The 5,677-nt window shown below is 37.2% G+C and overlaps 1 long non-coding RNA gene across 1 annotated transcript; it reads left to right on the top strand.

Annotated features, from left to right (window-relative positions):
• Nucleotides 1–358: 358 nt before the first annotated feature.
• Nucleotides 359–3,217, top strand: LOC125504527. Its single transcript, XR_007281547.1, has 2 exons — nt 359–934; nt 2,916–3,217. It is a non-coding gene; the product is annotated as an uncharacterized LOC125504527 (long non-coding RNA).
• The last annotated feature ends 2,460 nt before the right edge of the window (nt 3,218–5,677 follow it).

Here is a 5,677-nt window from a genome sequence, read left to right as displayed (position 1 = left end):
AAATCCCCAATGTTTTGTTGCTTTTAACAGATTGTTGCCGATCAAATTAGCTAAAACATCTGAAAGGACAACTTTTTTCTCATTCAGACATTTTCGTTTAATGCTTCATTTTACAGCAGAAAAAAAATGTGTACTTCCCCACCTTCTGAATTTTATCGGTTATCGAAAGCACAGTCTGTATATTTAATAAACATAATTAAAAATTTCCTAAGCTGCACATGTTATGGGAAAATGTATATTTTCACTAAAAAAAGCGACTGTTTTAATTTATTAGTTATTTTCCAGCTCTTCTTCTGCGGGTTGTTTCCAGCTTTTCTGATGTTAGCCCACATTAGCTCCATCTTTCTCTCTCCCACTGTTCACCACATCACGCTTGGCTTTACGGGGCCAAGTCAAAAAGTTCAGTCGTTGGTTAGGGGTTCAATGAAACGTGCGCCCAAATTTAGTTTTTTGGTTTTATCGCGAATGTTTTATGACGAACATCGGGAATTGTAAATAAGCAGATCAGTTTTTGTTTCCAGGGTTTTTTAAGTGGGTTCAGGTTGGATTAATTGAGCGAGAGGCAAAGTGGTGATCGGAATGCGTCCAGTAATTACCGACCAAATGAATATAGAGTCATTTCGAAATCCATTTTGGCCGTAATTTCCATGGAACTCGCGCTTGCATGCCGAACACGTCTCGGTGCATGTAAAAAGGGATGCCAACATAAACACCTGAAATACCCCAATATCGTTAACAAATGGCCGTACACGTTTAAAGGTGGGTATAATAGCGACGAGTCAACAATTATGCTGTGACGTAAGCCATTAATTATAACCTAACCTGTGGTTAGGACTTAACAAGCTGTCACTAGTAGATTGTTAGCGCGTTATTTATGAGAATTTAAACGCGAACGATGTGGAGTGCAGGCCGAGAGAGAACGGGAAACGCAAAGGTATATTATTGTTTTAATTAATTTCACCCGTGAGCTAATAGGCATTTTTGGACGCTTTCCTTCCATCGCTCTACGGTCTATCGACTCTTATTACTTTATCAATGAACCGGAATTTATAATTATGCGCGAAAAAGTTCCCTATTTTGATTTTGCTCTTATGCCGATATTATACTATGGGTTTTCCCCGATTTGTTAGCCAATAATTTGATTATGAACATTTCCTGGCATTTTTTGGGGTTATTGGTTGTTTGCCAACTGTGCAAGGGCGATGTTGGCAACGATTCTTAAAGGAAATTGACTAATGATGCTTTCTGTTGCGTCTCATATGTTGTATTAGGCGTGGGTAACACTGTGTTGAGTTGCGCTTTTGAGTTTGCCGCTCTGTGAGTTGGTCAGTTTGACAGTCAGTCAGTCAAACTGAACTCGGACTGCCAAGCAATGAAGCATCGAAAGGGCGAACAAGCAAATTAATATATAATCATGTTTATTCTGTACTTCAGTGTCGTTTTTTTTGAAATTGTGTAAGTATGAAGTGAACAGTTTGTGTCCAAAATGCGGTAGTTTGTGAAAGTGTGGTATACTTATTTGTGATTAATGGATGGAAAATGGAGGATGGGGCCCCAGCTTCCAGAAAGCTGTTAAGAATGATCTCTAATCTAAAAATATTTTAGCTTGAACTGAGACAAGCGACTGAAGTTTTATGGATTCTTTATATTTCGCTCTCTTTGCTGTGCTGAGTTCAAATAAGTTTGGCTTTGGATACTTTGGATTTTCTGCTGTTCCAAACACATTTTTTTGGTGGTTGTGGTAGAAAACTTTTTTGCCGTTGCTCAAGAACCATTTCAGCCATAGAGTGCGTTTTTAGATCATTGAGGTGCAAGTTTACCCCAAAATTTAATTAAGAAAAAAAACGTGTTCTACAGAATGTCAATCTTTCAAGTTTCTACTGGTTTAACTTTGGAAGTCGACCTTTTTTATTGAAGAAAAAATTCTTTCAGTTGTTCAAAATTCAGGATTTCATCTGATTTCAATGAAGGGTTGAAGAAAACTCTGAACTTGAGAAGTATTTTTCGTTTCTGAGAAATTTGTTATCGAAAAACGCGATGCAAAATGTGCCCCGCAACGGTTTTTTCAAATACTAAGCCAAATTTTTTTAGCCATGAGTGAAATTCGAAATTTTTACATTCAGAGCGCACTCTTCTACTTGTCTTGATCTATGCACCGGTGAGTTACTGTGCCGGTGCGTTGGGTTGGCGCAACAAGCCATTTTGGCATCACTGCGCCAACTCCTGAAAATTAACTGTGTTACCCATGCCTATGTTAGGATTAGCAAATTAATAAAGGTATATATATCCAAGTCGACGATGGCCAAGAAGAAAAACTTCCGACTTGACCTTAGCGACCTGAAATATTTTCGATCATCGACTTATTATTATTATTCTTAAGACTTTTGTTCTTCCCGCTTACGCAACTGCTTCTATTGTACCACCTAGTTTTTTAAGCGTTGTTTAGCAGCTCAACATTCACAGGCCTGCACCTCTTTGAAATCTACTCGTTTTCTTCAGTTGGGCTTTCTACGGCTGGAATCGTCAATATCTTTATTACACGTTGGACTGAAGAAGGCCCGGTTTCAACGGTATAATTAAAAAAGAAAGGCATCAATTAACCTGCCTATTATTTGTTCAACAATCGTATTAACTCTCCGACTGATCGGTCCAAACTGTTGGCCCATCAGTTCGTAATAACTTAAACGTAAAATAGGCAATAAATTAATAACTGTTTAATATTAAAAGAGAACCAGTTTGGGGGCCCATAACACTAAATCACTGTCAAGAATTAAAGTTTTAACAACACGTCGAATTATTTATATGCTATAGCTCCTCTTAGCAAACCAACAGATGGTTAATTGCTGAAATACAATGTGTTCTGTAATAACCGGTTAATTTATTTTAGTGTTAATTAGGTGTATTTTATTAAACAGGTAGGGCAGCCACTAAATTGATATACCATTCGTTATCGATATTGTAACGCACAGTGGCGGACTATCGGATAGGAGTAGGATGAACTGAAAGGGGATCAGAACTGCCATCGACCCAGCATCTGCCCTTTTTACTCTCGAAACGATCAATTTTTGTCACTGAATCAAACTTTTGCCTGAAGTTGCCCAATAAGTCCAAAACTAACTGCAACTCATGACTGCATACTTTCCCAATTAAGTAGCGGATTAGGGATAATTGATGACTTTGTAAATATAGAAATAAAATTAAAATTCATCGACAGTAACAGAATGGTTTTTATTGTCAGTGTCTTGTGGGGTCCCCCTTAGTATTCAGTTAGGAAAAATTGTTAACAATGCTGCCAATAACTATATATTACCCACCTTCTTCTAACTGACACATACGATAATTAAGGAATCTTTACTCCTCACTAAGGCCGTTTGGTATTCAGGGCCGGTAGTCTGTTTCCCCTTAACGCCTTTGCCTTATTCATTGCAAGCATGTCCTAGCTGTAATTTGTACACGTTGCTTTGCATATTTTTTCAATTTTCTTTTAAATCATCGATTCGTCTATGTAAACGCCTGTTTACCGTTCGTTCTATGAGTAACACTCGGCTGTTCTTTCCAGTAACTTTGTTGAAGAGTGTGAGTATTTCTCTTGTTCCATAGAATTTTGCTTGGTTCTTATGGTCTTTTCGTGTGTTGTGTTGGAGTTTTGGTAGTCTTTTTCGTTTCAAGCAACATTGGTTATAAATTGTTGAGATTTCTTGGTTTTGGTCAAAGCAATTGAAAGTTGAATGCCACCCTTGTTTTGAAGAGTTGAAAACGATCCCAGTTGCTTGGCGCCTTCTGAAAAAAGTTGGCTAATTGGCATTTTGAAGCAAAAATATTCCCACTAGTTAATCATCATAACTAAATCAGCCAGTTCTGGCAGACAATTTCTACATTTCCACATGATAAATAATCAGAAATAATCTGCGAATGCAATTAAGGCATTTTTCAGTGAAATGCCTGCCATGTGCGCTGTCGAGTATGATTTATTTCATTTCGCACGGTTCAATCTTGATAATAAATCTCGATAAGGTGTTGTCGAAGCGAAAAATTTCTATTAATTCAGGTAAAATGGCACACTTATTGAAACCCATTGTGTTGTCGAGGTGCATGAAACGATCGGCAGATTTTAACAAAAGAAGGCTTGGCAAAGTCAAAACGGACCCGAGTGTTATTTGGTCACCGAATTACAAAAGAAGCCGTATTTTTCGATCAAGGGCCGCCTTCTAATTTCTATTAGCAGCTATATAAACGCTATTATGCCTCGACCAGAACAGTTGCTGTTCAGCAATAATTCCACAATGTCACCCGGAATATTTCTTCGGGCCGGATAATGGGGATTGAGATGTGCGCCAGTAGATTTTAGCATAGTTGGGCTCTTATGGGGACCAGCGGGAGATCATTCGTTTCTAAACAAATTTGTCTTTTACCTGGTATTCGACTGACCCATGTCATATAACAAGCTAACTTATTACCTTAAAAATATCTTTTAATATACTAAAAATGTAATTCACACGCTACATATAACAGGAGCTGGACAAAGGGAACCGTTTAGATTCAATCTAGCCACTTGACTTTAAATGATTGATCGCTAGTTTTCATATACCTGCACTGCTAATAAAAGGTCCCCATTCGCTGAATAATTACCTTCATTATGTATTCTTTTTGCTAAAGTCCTTTTCACAAAATGCATCATGCTCCAGTCGTCGTTTGCAGTCTAAATGTTTTGATTTTCCAACTCCTTCATTCAATGAACCGACCGGACGGTTTTCTAAATTTTCCTGTTAAATCGTTAAATGATGACAAAACGAAAATTCAACCTAATTTTTTTCATCGGTTCAAACGTGACGCCACTTTTTGATCATTTTTCAAGGATCATTAGAGCTACAGCGTTGTCCTAAATATCACTGGATAGGGAACTAAAAACGCCATTTACTGAGTGAAAATTTGAAATAGGAAATCTTGGCGGATCTGAACCATTCGGGATATGGGATATTGTGTTAGTTTTCCTATTACTAAAGAGGGAATTAAACCCATTTTCCAGTGGAACTTGAGTTAGGAAGTAGTGCGAAATTTCAATCCGATTTTTTACGCGGTTTTTACGAAGTGTTTGCAAGAAATGATGTCACCTTTTTTGTTAAGTCTCAAGAACCATTTGAGCTAAAGCACTCGCTTTCATATCTCTGAATAGAGCACCCACAAGACACCTTTCTGTGTACCGTGAGAGCGCTAAAAACCTCATTTACTAAGGAAAACCCCATTTTCAATCACTGTAGAAGAGTTGGAATTTCATTTCCCAAGAGAAATTTGAATTGGGAAAACTTAGTATTTTTCATTCAAAAACCTAATTTGGAGCATTGTTTTTGTTTTACGTGTTTTTAACAAAATTGCAGCAAAACATGACGCCACTTTTAGGGTTGTGTTGCTCTCAATCAATCAAAGTTTTTAACCAGAATAAAGAATTTAAAGCACAGTTTTTGTTTTGCGATGTTTAAGAAAAATGTTTGCTTAACATGATGCATTTTTTTAGGAAAATCTCAACAACCCTTTGTCTATCTTCTATCACTGAACATAAAATTAAAAACCCCACTGAAGGAGAAACATTGCATTCGAAAATCCTGACGATTTTCACACCAAAAGCGAATTTTAAACACATTTTTTGTCTTATGTCTCAAGGTCCATTTCAGCTACATAG

Source organism: Dendroctonus ponderosae, unplaced genomic scaffold (genome assembly GCF_020466585.1).
Source record: "Dendroctonus ponderosae isolate FM_Combo_2020 unplaced genomic scaffold, Dpon_F_20191213v2 Dpon_F_20191213_5, whole genome shotgun sequence".
NCBI classification, from domain to species: domain Eukaryota; kingdom Metazoa; phylum Arthropoda; class Insecta; order Coleoptera; family Curculionidae; genus Dendroctonus; species Dendroctonus ponderosae.
Note: the sequence above shows the minus strand (reverse complement) of the source record. Positions and strands in the feature narration are given on the sequence as shown.